Source organism: Octopus sinensis, linkage group LG18 (genome assembly GCF_006345805.1).
Source record: "Octopus sinensis linkage group LG18, ASM634580v1, whole genome shotgun sequence".
Classification (NCBI taxonomy): domain Eukaryota; kingdom Metazoa; phylum Mollusca; class Cephalopoda; order Octopoda; family Octopodidae; genus Octopus; species Octopus sinensis.
This window is the reverse complement of record NC_043014.1, coordinates 9,649,583-9,669,582: the sequence shown is the minus strand read 5'-3', so window position 1 is coordinate 9,669,582 and position 20,000 is coordinate 9,649,583. Positions and strand designations below refer to the sequence as shown.

Sequence of the window (20,000 nt, the reverse complement as noted above, 5' to 3'; positions counted from 1 at the left end):
TGTGGAATAACAACAGAAAAAAGATGGTATAGGCACACACCAGAAAAGGTCACAGAAAACGAGAAAGCAACCATACTCTGGGATATGCCGATACACACAGATAGAGAAATTAAGGCCAACAGACCAGATATAGTTGTCAGAGATCATGAAGAAAAAAAATGCTTTCTAATTGATGTATCAATACCGGCTGATGACAACGTGTCTCTAAAAGAAATGGAGAAACTCTCAAAATACAAAGACCTGGAAATAGAGGTAACTAGAATGTGGAACCTGAAAACAGAAACAATTCCTATCATAGTAGGTGCATTAGGCATGATAAAAAAATATTCAGACAAATACATAACAAAAACACCAGGACTTACAAACACATATAACATACAGAAAATTGCACTACTAGGCACTGCACACATCCTACGCAGAACACTTTCCATACAATAACCATCAGAGCAACACAACAAATCACAGCACATACCCAAGGCACACAGAGCTGCGCTCGGTAGTGAAATGAAAGCACGCTATAAAAATAAAACTACTGAATGATAATAATAATAATAAATGTCCTGATGCAGTACCAGGCAGTGGATCTCGTGCATTCTGATCTTAACTGATTGGAAGTGTTTTGTCTTGTCTGCTCAATACCACATATTTTCCTGTCAGTTGTTTGACCTTAACCAGTTGAGCATGTCCCTTAGTGGCTGACGATATGTACATCTCTGATCACGAGCAGAAATAGTAAGTGAGCATCATAGCTATGTGATGAAAAGGATTCTTTGGAGTTTGAATAATCCACCTCTGGAAACATGGTTGATTCGTTCAACATCATTAAAGAATCCTTATTCAAGGACCTTTTGAGCGGAATTGGGTACCCGAAAAGAAGAAAATTATAACTAGGCCCCCACCTGCAAGGTCATGTGCTGTTTATCTTGACATGAGATCACTATGTCGCACACATTTGGTTGTGATGTATGTGCCTGGTGTACCCTTATCAGACGGGTAGTCACGATGGGTATATTGGGCTTCGTATATTTTACCCCAGTGTCATTTTGATGGCATGCATTGCTCTCTCACTCAATAATAATAATAATAATAATAATAAGAAGAAGAAGAAGAAGAAGAAGAAGAAGAAGAAGAAGAAAAAGACTCACCCCCTTTCCCCCTCTTATTTTTTTTTGTTTACTTTTCTATTTTTCCCATTTTTCTCTCTGTCTTCCCATCTCCTCTTTCTTATGACTCTGTAAATGAGAAATCTGGTGTGTTTGTTTTAATGACATATCATTACCTACAGTACGTTTCTCTGTCAAGAAAAACGCTCGCCAAGAAATGGAAACAACATTGTAAGAAGATGATAATGAAAATAATAATAATAATAATATAATAATAATAATAATAAGAAGAAGAAGAAGAAGAAGAAGAAGAAGAAGAAAGAAGAAGAAGAACAACAACAACAACAACAACAACAACAACAACAACAACAACAACAACAACAACAACAACAACAACAACAACAACAACAACAACAACAACTTATGTACTAGAGTTGAGAATGGAAAAAAATTAATGAAACTTCAGAAAATGCTTAACAACATTTCTCGGGGCATCCTTTGTTTCTGATACTAACTATTACTAATTGAATTATGCTTCTTAATATTGTTAATTATCTATCTACAGGTTTTGTTGGTGTTAAATTTTCTTTGAAAACTTCCGATAAAAACGAATCAGTTATTGATTGATATAATTTTTTTTTTCTTTGCAGACTATTTTCTAGTGAGGAAACCTAGGAATGTATAGATTGTTGCGCCCATATTCGGATGAAGGATAAAGGTAAGTTTCTAAGCAAACCGTATTAGTCTTTCGTTGCTACTTATCTCTGTGATTTTTTATTACCCACAAGGGGCGACGGAGAGGGGACATTACAAAACATTGGGGACATAAAACATTACAATTAATAATATGAAAGATGAATTTTAAATGAAAAAAATGGTAATATGAAAGCGATGCTATCGGCCCCATCCGCCAGCATCACTTACCTGTCCTTCGTACCCTATCATCCATTGTTCTCCCCAATTTCAGTACACGTATCCCCCAAGTCCATCGCATATCTTTCTTTAAACTCCTTCTTTATCTCCTCCCCAATTTCCCACTCCACCACTTTCACATTCCTATTTTCACACCTTACTAACAGTTCATCTATTTCTTGCTTCTTCACCATTGCATATTTCCAATCCCCCTCTTCATACCCTGGATAACCCTCTAATATGTTGCTACTTATCTCTGTCGTATCCAAATGTCTTTTCGTTGTGTTTTTGCAGAAAATGACGCTATGTAAATTAGAACTGAAATTACTGGGTAAAATGGGGGAAAGCAACAATGAAAACGTCAACACATTTGCTGACGAATGGGAAAATGAAACAGAATTTGAAGAAGCGAATCCTTAGGTTTAACTCAACCACTAACATCGATTTCTCTGTTTCCCAATCACATAATTCAAATCTGAGTCCTACCTTTGAGAGATGTCCTTTACTGCGACCTTGGACCAATCATACTATATATATATATATATATATATATATATATATATATAATAAAATATTAGGGAATAAATCCAAACTTACAGGGAAAAATCAGATTTAGGATTGAATCCAATTTTATAGTAAAATATTATATTATATTAAATTAGAGATAAAACCACTATTAGGCAAATCATACAATGAAAAACTTAAGCCAATACATAAGATTAATTAATTTATATTATTTTAAATATATATCAAAATTATTAAAAAAAGATAATTAGTATAATACTACGATCGTTTCATGGCTGTCCAATTCGTAAAAATACGAGTTACAGTCATTCTTCAGGTGATTGAAATATTTAACTTGGCGAGGTTTAATCAATGAACTAAAATTTTGAATCAGAAAACGTCTTTTACAGCGTTTAAAATAATATAAATTAATTAATCTTATGTATTGCCTTAAGATTTTCGTTGTATGATTTGCTTAATAGTGGTTTTATCTCTAATTTAATATAATATATATATATATATATATATATATATTACACAGGTAATAACCAAGAGCGACTCTGGATTTAATTATCGCTCTTGGTTATTACCAGGGTAGGTACAGTCTTTTGTAAGCTTGTATGGTAGCAGGTGGTGTGGTGGTAAATCGAAGTTTAGGTTATATAGGAGAAGAAAATGGATATAACTTTGGCAAGCTCTTGATTTTCGCTGGTATATTCTTTACTCTTTGACTCTCTTTTAGTTGTTTCAGTCATTTGATGCGGCCATGCTGGAGCACCGCCTTTAATCGAGCAACTCGACCCCGGGACTTATTCTTTTGTAAGCCCAGTGCTTATTATATCGGTCTCTTTGGCCGAACCGCTAAGTAACGGTGACATAAACACACCAGCATCGGTTGTCAAGCAATGCTAGGGGGACAAACACAGACACACAAACGCACACATGCATATATATATATATATATTATATATATATATACATATATACGACGGGCTTCTTTTCAGTTTCCGTCTACCAAATCCACTGACAAGGCTTTGGTCGGCCCGAGCCTATAGTAGAAGACACTTGCCCAAGGTGCCACGCAGTGGGACTGAACCCGGAACGATATGGTTGGTAAACAAGCTACTTACCACACAGCCAAACCAGCGAAACCACGACCTTCCCATTTTTATTATATCCATTTTCTTCTCGTATATATATACATACACACACACACACACCCATATGTGTGTGTGTGTGTGTGTGTGAGTGTGTGTATGTATGTGTATGTGTCCAACCACCTTTTGAAAACTGATGTTGGTGTGTTTAGGCCCCTGTATCCTAGAGGTTCAGTAAAAAGACCCAAAGCATAAATACTAAGCTTAAAAAAAGAATAAGCCATTGGGTCGATTTGTTCAACTAAAATCCTACAAGGTGGTCCCCCAGTATGGTCGTAATCAAACGACTGAAAGAAACGAAAGATAAAAGATATATAAACCTATATAAAATAAAGTCAGAAATGTAATAACTCTACCGCTGCTTGTTTTCTCTTCATTTGTTTTGTGGGGGGTCGTCTCTAATTTCTCAGCAGGATATATACCGTATCTTCCACTAACCAGTTGGCAATTTTTGTCAGTATTCTGTACGCTTGCACTTACTTCTATGTTAGTCCTTCGTGTTTTGCAGCAATGGCCCAGTGGTTAGGGCAACGGACTCGCGGTCATAGGATCGCGGTTTCGATTCCCAGACCGGGCGTTGTGAGTGTTTATTGAGAGAAAACACCTTTAAAGCTCCACGAGGCTCCAGCAGGGATGGTGGAGATCCCTGCTGTACTCTTTCACCGCACGCAACTTTCTCTCACTCTTACTCCCTGTTTCTGTTGTACCTGTATTTCAAAGGGCCAGCCTTGTCACTCTCTGTGTCACGCTGAATATCCCCCGAGAACTACGTAAAGGGTGCACGTGTCTGTGGAGTGCTCAGCCACTTACACGTTAATTTCACGTGCAGGCTGTTCCGTTGATTCGGATCAACCGGAACCCTCGTCGTCGTAACCGACGGAGTGCTTCTCTTTCCTTTGCAGCAAGCGTATATGGATAATAATTATTTAGGATTTGATTTATTCTGGCGATCCCCATTAGTGAGCTTTGCTTCAGAGCTGCCTTGACACTGCTTCTTCGAATACTACCATTTGTTGTTTTACATGTTCAGTCCTTTTATTTTTTCCTGATAATCATGTTTCTCATTATTTCTCTTGTTAAACTTGGTATTCTTCTAAACTTTTTCAACTTCAGTCCAATAACTTAGATACTTTATTTTCTATTGGTTGTGTTTCCGTTTAAAAAAATTCCTTTGCGTCTCTCTGTTTACAAAATTCTCTCTATATATATCTATATATATATATATTATATATATATATATATATATATATATATATATATATATATCCGACTCCGTACTGCTTAATCTAGTATGTGCTTTTTCTGATTCATTTTGATTATAGAGACGCTTTCTTTCTCTGTTATTTTGAATTATTTTTTTTTCTTCTTAAAATTGTATCTTGCTTTTCTACATTCGACATTTATTTCCTTCCAAATCTCACAGACAATCGACAATTCACATCTCAGATGATTAATTTCTTTCTGTATTTTTGACTTTTCTTCTCCGGTTGTTTGTTGACATGTCTGTTCACTTCTTTTTATATTTCAATTCCAATTTGCTTTCCCAAAGCATTGGCCGCACATCATAAGATGTTACCGATGGTTGTTAGATCAACTTCACCATTTCACAGTTTTCCATTAATTGCTGCAGTATACAGTTGAAATTTCAGCTTTCCTTATTGCTTTGAATATTCGACAGTTGGTCTCGATACTTCTTTTCAGTGTTTAGAGTTACATTCAATTCTCTAACGATAACTTCCTTGCTACTACAAAGTCTAAATAACATGCATATTACCTTCATTTGTTTGCATTTGAGATTTATATTTATTGTGTTTGTAGATTCGCATCTTCTTTATTCACCGATAAGATCCTTATCAGTGAATATACGCACAAATGATATATACGGGGATACCTCATAGTACGAGTTTAATTCGTTCCATGACCAAGTTCGTCACACGATTTACTCACTCTACAAATCAATTTTCGTCATTGAAATCAAATAAATATTCTTAATCCCTTCCAGACCCCAAAAGCCATTCAAAATTAATTGTCTGTGGGTTTTAAAGCAGAAAAAGGGGTGGATCTTTTCCTTTTGAACGGCACATGTCAACACAATTTCTAGTTAAATAAACACTTCGTATACTGGTAGAATGTGTCAAAATAAAACACTTTTTCTCTCTTGGCTTTCTTGAGAAAATTGTTATTTGTAAGTTTAACGTAGTTTAACGTATACGGACGGAAAGCGTGTGTATAAAATTATAGAATTATTTTGTTAGAAATATTTTTGTTAATTGTTTAAATTATTTTCCATTGCTTTCGTTTTAGCCTTTCGTTTTTTTTTTACACGCGTAACAATTAAATTAATTTAATAATTAAGAAAAAAAATAGGGTTAGGGTTTGGTTGAGGGTGAGGGTTAGAGTTAGTGACAGGATGTTGTCTCAGTTTTAGACACAGCAAATGATTTTAGCTAAATAGAGGCGATTCATTGGTCAAAATTCGAAAAATTAAACTACGTTAAACTTACAAACTCTAGAATGTTCTGAATAAAGCCAAGAGACAAAAAGTTTTATTTTGACACATTCTAACAGTATACGAAGTTTTAAAGTGTTTAGTTAACTAGAAATTGTGTTGACGTGTGCCGTTCAAAAGGAATAGATCCAAAGGTGTTGTTACAAGTAAAATCTTTTAGCACTCCGTCGGTTGCAACGATGAGGGCCCCAGCTGATACGACCAACGGAACAGCTTGCTCGTGATATTAACGTGCAAGTGGCTGAGCACTCCACAGACACGTGTACCCTTAACGTAGTTCTCTGGGAGATTCAGCGTGACGCAGATTGTGACAAGGCCGGCCCTTTGAAATACAGGTACAACAGAAATAAGAATGAGAGAAAGTTGTGGTGAAAGAGTACAGCAGGGTTCACCACCATCCCCTGCCGGAGCCTCGTGGAGCTTTAGGTGTTTTCGCTCAATAAACACTCACAATGCCCGGTCTGGGAATCGAAACCGCGATCCTCCGATTGCGAGTCCGCTGCCCTAACCACTGGGCCATTGCGTTTCCACCAAGTAAAATGGCAATTATAAAAAAGAGAATGCAACAATTGTTTCAATTTCGATTGCATTAACATATACATACACATATGTTTCTACACACACACACACACACACACACTCGCACTCACATGCACACATACACACGCAATATTATTTAAACTCGTTTACTCTTTAGCTCTTTTTCTTGTTTCGGTCATTTGAGTGTGGCCATGCTGGAGCACCACCTTTAGTCGAGCAAGTCGACTCCAGGACTTATTCTTTGTAAGCTTAGTACTTATTCCATCGGTAACTTTTGCTGAAACCGCTAAGTTACGGGGACGTAAACACACCAGCATCGGTTGTCATGTGATGTTGGGGGGAGGGGGACAAACAGACATACACACACATACATATATACGATGGTCTTCTTTCTGTTTCCGTCTACCAAATGCACTCACAAGGCTTTCGTCGGCCCGAGGTTATAGTAGAAGACACTTGCCCAAATGACCACGCAGTGGAACTGAAACCGCAACCATGTGCTTCGTAAGCAAGCTACTTTATTTCATAAAATTTGTCATTATAGACAGTACAAAGAGTGTGTAGCTTTGCGGGCTGGACAAACACATTATTGAATGAAAATGAAATAAAATAAATAAATGAGAGATGAAACCCAACACCCGCCGATTGGATTTTTCTCTTTTTTAAAATAATCAATATGAGGTTTCAAATCTCTTACAAGAAGGAGGCACTAAAACCTCTTACTTAACATGTATGTTTTTTTAAACACAGAATTGAGTTTATAAACTACAAATAATACAATAAGAGGTGCAGGAGTGGCTGTGTGGTAAGTAGCTTGCTTACCAACTGCATGGTTCCGGGTTCAGTCCCACTGCGTGGCATCTTCTACTATAGCCTGGGGCGGATTAAAGCCTTGTGAGTGGATTTGGTAGACGGAAACTGAAAGAAGCCCGTCGTATATATGTATATATATATATGTGTGTGCATGTTTGTGTGTCTGTGTTTGTCCCCCTAGCATTGCTTGACAACTGATGCTGGTGTGTTTACGTCGCCGTCACATAGAGGTTACAAAGAATAAGTCCCGGGGTCGATTTGCTCGACTAAAGACGGTGCTCCAGCATGGCCGCAGTCAAAGGACTCGAACAAGTAAAAAAAGAGTAAAAGAGTAAGATGAGGTTTCAAACCCTATAACGAGGGTCTTTCACCTCCTACTCTTCGATATATCCATCGATATATTCATCATTATCTTCAATGCTGCTTGTGTACCTGTATCAGCTACTTACCACACAGCCACTCCTACGCCTAATAATGATATGTACGAAAATTTATATACTCTTTACTCTTGCCCAATAACTGAAAGAGTAAAAGAGTAAAGAGTATATAAATATTTCAGTAATTTGACTGTGGCATGCTGGAGCACCGCCTTTAGTCGAGCAAATCGACCCCGGGACTTATTCTTTGTAAGCCCAGTACTTATTCTATCGGTCTCTTTTGCCGAACCGCTAAGTGACGGGGACGTAAACACACCAGCATCGGTTGTCAAGCAATGCTAGGGGGACAAACACAGACACACAAACACATACACACACATACATATATTTATATATATATATATATATATATATATATATATATAATACGACAGTTTCCGTCTACCAAATCCACTCACAGGGCATTGGTCGGCCCGGGGCTATAGCAGAAGACACTTGCCCAAGATGCCACGCAGTGGGACTGAACCCGGAACCATGTGGTTAGTTAGCAAGCTACTTACCACACAGCCACTCCTGCGCCTATATATGTACGAAATTTATATATATGCCCGCGTGCGTGCTCATAGACATATTTTCATTAACGTATTATCTGTGTTTGTTCTTGCGATTGCACTTACTCGGTGTTCTTTGTTATATGTCTGTTGCCTTTTTTATGCCATTGTACCTAATGTACGTATTTCTGATTAGGCTTCCTTTGATCTCTTTGTATTGAATTAACATTATAGAATTTCCATGTTTCACAGCTGCTTAGAATATCGTATTTTGCATCTTCAGGGTGTATATATTTCGTTTAACTGCAAGGAATACATAGACAACATTTGGATACGACGTCTTGTCCATCGGTTTATTTAGGAATGCAAATTGAATTTACATAGATTAGATTTGTAGATTGAATTAATAGAAATTATTGTATTATTTACAAGATCTCTGTTCTAAATTTTATTCCATTGGATGTCAGGCGCAGATAAATATTGGTTACAAGTACCAATATATTGATTACTAATTAATTTAATTTGGGTTTTGATTCAGGATATAATAATAATAATAATTGCCCATATTGAGGTTAATTTGATTTTAAGTCTTTTTGTTTAATATTTCTAAATCTTATTTGTTCTCTTTTCCTGGTTGCCTAAATAATTTTTCTCTTTTACACATCGTCATTTTGCTTCCTGGTTGATTCCATTTACGGCGGATACTCAGTTTTCTTCAAGTAAAATTTGAATAAATATATCTCTTTTGGTACCACAAAAAAACATCTCAAATTTCTAACCGCTCAATTTAGAAACGGTTTTTTCAACTATGGCGGTGTACAGTGTGATATCCATATAGCTTTACTTCAGAAATCGCGTAATATATTCATATATTCTTCATCATACAATAAGTTTTATTATCTTATCTTGGAACTACCGTCATTTTCTTCCACATGTTTTCTTTTTCCATTTTTAAGATCTGCAACTCTTTGCTATTAGATTTAGGTTTGTCCTAATTTCTATTGTATTGGACGTATTTTTTCTTAATATGTGAGTGATGTCTATCTATCTATCTATCTATCTATCTATCTATCTATCTGTCTATCTATCTATCTATCTATCTGTCTTCTTTTTTCTCCTTTTTCTCTTTTCTTTTGTTTCTTTCCCTTTTTTTCTTTTTTCCTCTTTCCCTTTCATGATCCAATTTGATCGAAAACCTACCCCACTTTTTTCTTCTTCCCCAAAAAAGAAAAGCTCTACTTTGTAATCTGTCCCGTCTGTGTGCAACCCTGTGTGACTAATAAAGAAACATATCTGTCTATCTATTCATCTATCTATCTGTCTATCTATCTATCTATCTATTACTATCTATCTATCTATCTATCTATCTATCTATCTATGTCTATCTATCTATCTATCTATCTATCTATCTATCTATCTATCTATCTATCTATCTATTTCTCAATCTAGCTATCTATGTGTAAGTCTGTATGTGTATCTGTCAGTCACTCAGGTTGTTTGACAGTCTATCTCTCTCTGTCTGTCTGTCTCTCTCTCTCTTCTCTCTCTCTATATTATATATATATATATATATATATAATATATATATATATAATTTTTAGCTTTTCCTTGCTTCCCGCATGGGACTGCGACAATGCTGGTGCACCGTCTTGAGGTATTATTTTTTGAAATTAGCATTTATTATATCGGCGTATTTTACCGAAACGCTAGGTTACGGAAAATATACACTACAACACTGGTTATCAAGCGGTGGTGGCGGACGAACACAAACTCAAAGATGCACACACATGCACACACGTACCCACACACACACATATAGAGAGAGGACAGGCTTCTCTCAAGTTCCCGTCTTCCAAATCCAAATCCACTTACAAGGCTTTATCGGCCGAGGCTATAGTAGAAGGCACTTGACAAAGGTGGAAGCATGAGTTGGGAAGCAAGCTTCTTACCACACAGCCATTATCTATAGTAATATATATATATATATATATTATATATTATATATATATAAATTCAGGGTGAATACTTGATAAATGTAAGCACCTGTATATGCCAGCTAGTAGCATAGGTGAGAGGATGTATGTATCAAAAGAAATAAATGAAAAACAGGACACAAAGGTTGGCGCGATACATATGTTTCGAGCTTTATAAAACAACTTATTCTTACATCAATGTATAATCGACGTAACAGATAGTTTAAAAGCCCTTTTCAGCCGCATGCAATTGCTACACCAAAGACTTGTATCACATTATGAAAGGTTTGAGAAAGAACATTTGGTATTGTTTATAATGGTAGGTAAACCGGGTATAACTGGGAAAGTATGTTTGTAAATCTTCATTATCAAATAGGCGTACAGGGTATTATTAGACTCCAAAAATCGTCCATACCGTTTTCTCACTCAATAAGAGTGAATACTGGGTAGATTCCGGTGGGTTCATTCTTATATATATATATATATATATATATATATATATATATATATATATATATATATATATATTTCTATGTATAATACATATTTCTATTTATCTATATATATTTCTCTATGTATATATATATATAATATATTTCTATGTATATATATATTTCTATGTATATATATATTATATAAATATATATATATATATAATATATATATATATATATATATGTATATATATATATATATATATATTTATATGTATATATAGATTATATATATTATATTATATAATATATATATATATATATATTTATAATAGGTTAGCTCGTATACGAGTAGGTATATATTTGTGAAAAATGAAGTTCGAAAATGCTGCTGTATTATACAATTTTTAATTTTTATATATACATATTTATATATAAAATTAAAAATTGTATAATACAGCAGCATTTTCGAACTTCTTTTTCACAAAATATATATATATATATTATATATATATATATATATATATTATATAATATATATATATATATTTATATTTATAATATATATATCATATGTATATATATATATTTATATGTATATATATATTTATATGTATATAATAGAAATATTAAAATTACTAAGTCTCTCTAAAAGAGAACAGCGGCAGCGTTCCCGGAAACTAATAGTTATCGTCATACTAATATGGCATTCTTATAAAAATAAGAAAAAAGCTGTCCTTATTAGCTCCATGAGGCCATCGCCTTAAGTTAGCTATTTGATACACAAACTGTATCCATATAACCTTCGAACAAGGGAGGTCGTCGCTCCCACACAACTTGACCGGCAGCTACAGACGCGTTTCGGGGTATTGCCCCTTTTCAATGCAGCGTAGCCAGCCAGTAGGTGTCGCTTCCGACAATCTCTGTTCGATGGTTTTATTTACCTAGTTTCGGTGGAATACATCCACTTCTTTTCAAAAATAGAAATATTAAAATGATATTTGAGTGCAAGATATTGTTTGTGGATGCAGGGAGAAAAGATTTTATTTCTAAATTTAGAACGTTATCTCTTGACTGTATAGTGTTTAATTTATCAGTAATACAGAGGTTCACAATCGGCACCCCATCGTCTACATTGAAAAGGGGCAATACCCCGAAACGCGTCTGTAGCTGCCGGTCAAGTAGTGTGGAGCGACTGACCTCCCTTGTTCGAAGGTTATATGGATACAGTTTGTGTATCAAATAGCTAACTTAAGGCGATGGCCTCATGGAGCTAATAAGCGGACAGCTTTTTTCTTATTTTTATAAGAATGCCATATTAGTATGGCGATAACTATTATTTTCCGGGAACGCTGCCGCTGTTCTCCTTTTAGAGAGACTTAGTAATTTTAATATTTCTATTATTGAAAACAAGTGGATGTATTCCACCGAAACTAGGTAAATAAAACCATCGAACAGAGATGTCGAAGCGACACCTACTGGCTGGCTACGCTGCATTGAAAAGGGGCAATACCCCGAAGCCGTCTGTAGCTGCCGGTCAAGTAGTGTGGAGCGACTGACCTCCTTGTTCGAAGGTTATATGGATACAGTTTGTGTATCAAATAGCTAACTTAAGGCGATGGCCTGATGGAGCTAATAAGCGGACAGCTTTTTTCTTATTTTTATAAGAATGCCATATTAGTATGGCGATAACTATTATTTTTATATGTATATATATATATTATATGTATATATATATATTTATATGTATATATATATTTATATGTATATATATATATATATTTATATGTATATATATATATATTTATATGTAATATATATAATAATTATATGTATGTATATATATATATATATATATTTATATTTATTGTAGTGGCGATTTATTTACTTTATATTAAAATTTTTTATGTATTGATTAAGTCTTTTCTTTTTTGATTTGCAAAATAGTGGTTTTGTCTCTAATTAATATTATATTATATTTTATATATTATCTATATATATATATATATATATATATAGTATTATATATATATATATATATATATTATATATATATATATATAGTTTATATGTATATATATATATATTTATATGTATATATATATATATATAATTTATATGTATATATAATATATGTATTTTTATGTATATATATATATTTATATGTATATTATATATTTATATTATATATATATATATTTATATTATATATATATCATATTTATATGTATATATATATATATATTTATATGTTATATATATATATATTATATTTATATGTATATATATATATATATATTATATATATAGATATATATTTAATTTATATGTATATATATATATATATATATTATATGTCCAGATATTTATATCTCCAGATTTTAGATATAACTATATCTGTGTCAGTTTAGATGATCATCGTATTTTCTTATCTCTTGTTCAGCTAAAATATTTTCTATTTACCTTCATAACAATATCTGACCACTGCCACGATATTGTCAATCTTGGATATTTACCATATTTCCGAATACCATTGTCTTCTCGTTTGCTATTCCATCTAGATTTTCATTATTTATAGGATATGATCCTGAGAATATTGCGCAATGCTGACATAATGTCCAGTATTTTTGAAGCATACAATTTTTTTATAGTCTAAGCATATTCGTTTCTGAAGAAAGAAAGTGATCGATTCCACAAAATCTCTAAATATTTATTCACTGTTACACAATTTGTTTCTCTTCTTTTCATTGTTTTTGTCTGTTCTAAGAGAAACGTTTTAGCTCTGATATCGCAAAACAATTTTGTGGTTCAAAATTACCTGCTCCACATATCACCAATTCTTCATATTTTTGTTTATCCCCTACTCTTTTGTTCAATTATATCTGGCTTACTCCAAGATTTATTGCGGGCACCATCTGTATATGACGATTGGTAGCAACATATGAAAATTAATTTTTAAGACATTTTATCAACTTTGCATTGTTATTTCCCAGTTGTCTCATAAAAGTATCTTACTTCAACCATTGTTCGATATTCGCTCGTTTCTTTTAATACAGAACTAATTTTGTATTTTCGAAATATCTTCTAGTTCTTTTTTGTATTATTCTTTTTTTAGTCTTTACAATACGCTTTTCTTGTCATGCTTTCATGTAGTAGACAGTATATAATAAACTACTGTTTGCAGAATATACCACCTGTCTAAACGAATTCTTGGAAACATTCATCGTTCCTTGTCTGAGTTCCAGTAGTGCATTCAAAATGCAGTCTTAAATTTTTTGCTTTCTTGTCTGGTCGTATAAATTTAACCGCCGTTTGGGAATAACTATAAATTGTTATCGGGACAGCTGTAGAATCGATGAATATTAGCTTATCTTCTGCACTTAAATATTTTCTAGTTTAAGTGCAATATGTCTATCATATTTGCTTTGAAATTGATGTATGTATTGTACGCTATCTTGTTCAGTCATTTCTATCTATTTACCGTTGTTTTGATTCTGTTCTATGTGTTTCTTCACCGAAGTAGATATTGTTTATTAATTTTATTCTCTTCGTGTTTTCTCAATTGCATTCCTTTAAAACGAAGACCAAATCAATCGTTCAACAGAAACCATGTAATATCTATAATATTGCTTCAAATTTTTCACCGTATCTTTTCCCTTTTATTATTTACTTATTCCAGTCATTGTACTACGGTCGTGCTGGTATACCGCCTTGAGGGATTTGGATAAACAAATCATTACAATACTTATTTTGTGAAGTCTAGTATTTATTCTAATTGTCACTGTTCTTAGACCGCAAAGTTACGGGTTCCTAAACAATCTAACACCATGTTTCAATGGATGAGTGAGGAAAAAACTCAAGAAAACACGAAGACATACTCATATACATACAGTCGCACACACATACAGACTCACATGTATGATGAGCTTCTTTCAGTTTCCATCTACTGAATCTAATTGCACGTCTTGGACAGCTCATGGCTATATTAAGAGGCACTTGCCCGAAGTGTAGCACAGTGAGAATAAACACAAGATCACATGGCTGGGAAGCAGAACGCTTACGCAGTCGTCTAGGCCTGCCCCCATGCAACATATAAAATAATATCTATAGAATATACACGATATACTCCTGTGAAAATCACATTGATATGCTGGTCAAATGCACTGACGCTTTGTAGTAATGTAATAGAACAAATGAGTTCAGTTGGACTACTAGTAGGTTTGTAAAGATGGTATTAACTTTCGTAGTATTTGACGTAAGGCGCGTGGCTTAGTGGTTACGTCATTCGGCTCGCAACTGTAAGGTCGTGAGTTCGATTCCTGGCGACGCGTTGTGTCCTTCAGCAAGACACTTTATTTCACGTTACTCCAGTCCACTCAACTGGTAAACGTGAGTTGTACGTGTATTTCAAAAGGGCTAGCCTTATCACGCTCTGTGTCACGCTGAATCTCCATGAGAACTACGTTAGTGGTACACGTGTCTGTGGATTGCTCAGTCACTTGCACGTTAATTTCACGAGCAAGCTGTTCCATTGATCGTATCAGCTGGGACCTTCGTCGTCGTAACCGACATTGTGCTCCTATGACGTACATTATTCAGGCCAGTTGTCATAGTCGTTTGTTGAGGAACACTCTGAAAAATCCAAAAATCTGGTTAATACAGTGATACCATGATATATACTCACATATAATGTGCGGGTGAATGAATGTATGTGTGCGTGTGTGTGTGTGTGTGTGTGTGTGTGTGTGTGTGTGTACTTGTGAATTGCCTCGTTAGCAAAGTTAATATCTAAAAGCGGCAATCGTAGACTAACGGATGTTATGCAATTTCTGTATAAACTCGGCAAATGATTTTTTTACTTCAAAATATATTGTCACATGTATGTTTGTTGTCGAAAGATTGGTGTCTTGCAAGGAGAAAAACTTTCTATATTTTACCACATGTGTTACAGTAAGATTTAATATCTCTCTATAATAAATAGAATTTGCGCAAGTTTTATCGTGTTATTACAGGTAGGGATTACGATGGGTTAAGAGCGAATCTATAAATGCTGTTGTTATTGAAAGATGAACGTTGTGAGGATCGCTTTTATTGGTGTGATCCATCAGTGTACATTTATTTTAGAATTTATGTAGAGAATTTATTTTGTAAATACCCTCTCTCTCTTACTCTTTTACTTGTTTCAGTCATTTGACTGCGGCCATGCTGGAGCACCGCCTTTAGTCGAGCAAATCAACCCCGGGACTTATTCTTTGTAAGCCCATTACTTATTCTATCGGTCTCTTTTGCCGAACCGCTAAGTGATGGGGACGTAAACACACACCAGCATCGGTTAACAAGCAATGCTAGGGGGACAAACACAGACACACAAACACACACACACATACATATATATATATATATATATATATAATATATATATATATATACATATACACGACAGGCTTCTTTCAGTTTCCGTCTACCAAATCCACTCACAAGGCATGGGTCGGCCCGGGGCTATAGCAGAAGACACTTGCTCAAGATTCCACGCAGTGGGATTGAACCCAGAACCATGTGGTTGGTTAGAAAGCTACTTACCACACAGCCACTCCTGTAAATATGCGTTATAATGTAGAAATTATGAGAGTTATGTGGTGAAACAGAATGAGCCAAATGGCATCTTTCGTGTTTCTGAACGCATGGGAATACTCCTGGAACAAAAGGCGCTGAAGTTAACAAATTTAACCCCCAAGAACATGTAACAAGTTTATCTGTTAATCCGAACTATTTCTTTATTACCCACAAGGGGCTAAACACAGAGAGGACAAACAAGGACAGACAAACGGATTAAGTCGATGATATCGACCCCAGTGCATAACTAGTACTTATCTAATCGACCCCGAAAGGATGAAAGGCAAAGTCGATCTCGGCGGAATTTGAACTCAGAACGTAACAGCACACGAAATACCTATTTCTTTACTACCCACAAGGGGCTAAACACAGAGAGGACAAACAAGGACAGACAAACGGATTAAGTCGATGATATCGACCCCAGTGCATAACTAGTACTTATCTAATCGACCCCGAAAGGATGAAAGGCAAAGTCGATCTCGGCAGAATTTGAACTCAGAACGTAGCGGCAGGCGAAATACTGCTAAGCATTTTGCCCGGCGTGCTAACGATTCTGCCAGGTCGCCGCCTTATCTGTTGACACGTACGTCATTAATTCAACTATTTTCAGAATTCAAGCAATGCGCTGATATACAGAAATGTCAATGAATAAATACTTGGATTCTCCGTAAAGTATCTTATATCTACGGAGTACTTAACAGCAAATATAGGCAACTCTTACTTGATAAAAATAATTAGTTTTTACTGAAAGAACATTGCACAAAACTACAATGATACAAATGACACATCAATACCCATAACTATACAAAACTATACAATCAAATTATACAAAACGATACTATGTCTAGATTAATGAAATGCTTGTCACTCAAAGTATAACATCATAATCTTCACTAATATCCTTAAAAGCTGATTACAGATATGAGCACGATACCACGGCCAACCATTGTTCATTCTAAAGATAACGAATAGTATCTTAGAAAAGAAAACTAGTTATCAACAATATAGCATCAGTTATAGTGTTATTTCTGGCTCAAAATAAAACTATAATATTTCAGCTTTCAAATGATGCCACTGCGCTGGCAAGGGGAGCATCGTATCATTTCCTCATGATCTGACGAGTGTTCCATTGTAAGGTTCTCATTAGAACTGAGTTAACTGGTGCAAAGTGAAATGAAATGTTTTGCTAAAGAACACAACGGGAATTGAACTCTCGATTACTAGATATTGAGTGAAATACCCTAACTACCAGCCCATGCGCCCACATATATATATACACAATACATATATACACATACACACGCACACACACACATATACATACGTACATACATACATATATATATATATATATATATATATATATATATATATATATATATATATATACCGGAGTAAGCACATAAATGTGAAACGAGGTGAAAAAAGAGTACTCAAATACCAGAGATAGGGTAATATGTTCATTTAAAAGCAGCAGAAAGATAACAAAAGCTGTTACTCAGAGTTTCACCTTCCCGTACGTCGGACAATTTTATTTTTAAAAAATATGGTTGATTACAAAAAGTGTTTTTTTAACAAAATTGTCCGACGAACGGGAACGTGAAACTCTGAGTAACAGCTTTTGTTATATTTCTGCTGCTTTTGAATAATGTATATATATATATATATATATATGCGTGAGTGTGTGTACTAAAGATATTGCTTCCAAATTTTGGCAGAAGAACAGCTATTTTGGCGGGTGGCTTAAGTCGATTTTATCGACCCCAATGCTCAACTGGTACTTATCCTATAGGCCGCGAAAGAAAGAAAATAAAGTTGATCTCAATGGAATTTGAACTCAGAATATAAAACACACAAGATGCTGCTACCTTGTTGCTCATCGCCTTATACATGCGAAAGATATTAAAGAATAATGTTTTTCAGAATCTAATACCTTCTTCGGTGAATATATGTTTGAATTGTGCATTCCATATCATGGTCTGCACTTCGAATTTAGTAATGGAAAACCATCAGAAATTTAGTATTTAAATATTAGTAACTAGTCTTATCTTTGTTGATAACTAATGTCCACAACGCAGAAATAAACACGCATTAATTTCTTTGTAACCGCCATATAACAATTGAACGATTTGCCATTCAGATAATTTTTCAGTCTCAAGTGTACAATATAGTAACCTTTACTCTGACCCGTCTGAAGTGTTATGCGATACGACAACCTTCTCATTGTTTTGATATTTTAACTAACAGAAAATTGATTCAATGCTCTGTCGTTACAGACCAGAAATACGTCTCGCCTAATAAACATTTTGTAATCAACCATATCTCTATAAGAAGATATTGAATAGAACTTCCAACTAACTTTTAGGTTAGTTACAACCGCACCTACAAATGAAGAAATTAAGATTCGCATCAATAGGCTAGTCAATATCTGAGTACCAAAAAGGTTACATAAGTCTGTTGAAACATGCCCGTTAACCAGGAACACAATTCAAAGTTAATGGCGTACGAAGTTGAAAAGATTTCAGCAAATCTATAGAGACCAAAATCAAGGAAATGCTTCATATAGTTCACCATGAGTTCAATCAACGTTATTTCAAAGTTATTTCTTTAGATACACAGATAAGCGAACTACATCTGGTTCCATTTCAGTGTATGCAGAACAATAACAGTGTTAATGAGATCAAAGGAGAAACTGTAGAAATATCACACCACAGGGCTGCAATTTGTCTGTGTGTTGTATACTGAAAAGAGAAAAAAATGAACATATATAGGGATAAAAGAAAACATCGCGGAAAGTTATTTGTCACATCACACAAAAGTATCACAACACATACAAAAAACAAACAAAATTCACACTTTATATGCATGGCTACATATATACTTATATACATACGTATTGCATGCACCCACATGAATCCCTCTCTCCCTCTCTTTTTCTCTCTTTCACTCTCATGCTCTCTCTCTTTATATATATATATATAATACACCTGTGAATACTTCATGCATGCAAGGATGCATGTTTATACACACACACACACACAAATTTGGGATGTACTGGAAGTGGACAAAAAAATTATTTATCTCGGCATATGGAACTTATGCAATACACACACAGGTATATACATTTATCAGGCTCCACCTACCTCAGTTATTTGCAATTATGAAATGTATAGATACCATATATTTTCGGAGTGAGTGAAGATATGAAATCCCGAAAGCAGTTCATAATAATTCAGTATAAAACAAGAAAATATAATACACTTTTCTGGTGGTTCTACGGCGTATGTGTATATAATCGGTTAAAGCCATGGAGTCTTTATGAATGTTTCTTGTTGCGTGTGATCAGCGTGCAAAACCATTTTTCTAAGCACACTCTCACATATCTATGTGTTCTAAGAATAAAATAATATATATGTAAAAACAACTATGTATACATATCAAATATGATGCAACACCAATTTGTTTCAGTGAGTAGGTCGCAGTTTCAAGCTTCGAATAATTTGAAATCATAGTT

General features: G+C 34.5%; 1 long non-coding RNA gene across 2 annotated transcripts in view; it reads left to right on the top strand.

The window, feature by feature from the left end:
* Window positions 1-20,000, top strand: part of LOC118766900 — a 526,709-nt gene that overhangs the window by 288,333 nt on the left and 218,376 nt on the right. For both annotated transcript variants that reach the window (XR_005002809.1, XR_005002810.1), the window contains exon 3: window positions 1,754-1,821. This is a non-coding gene — a long non-coding RNA (uncharacterized LOC118766900). The remainder of the gene's footprint in view (window positions 1-1,753; window positions 1,822-20,000) is intronic.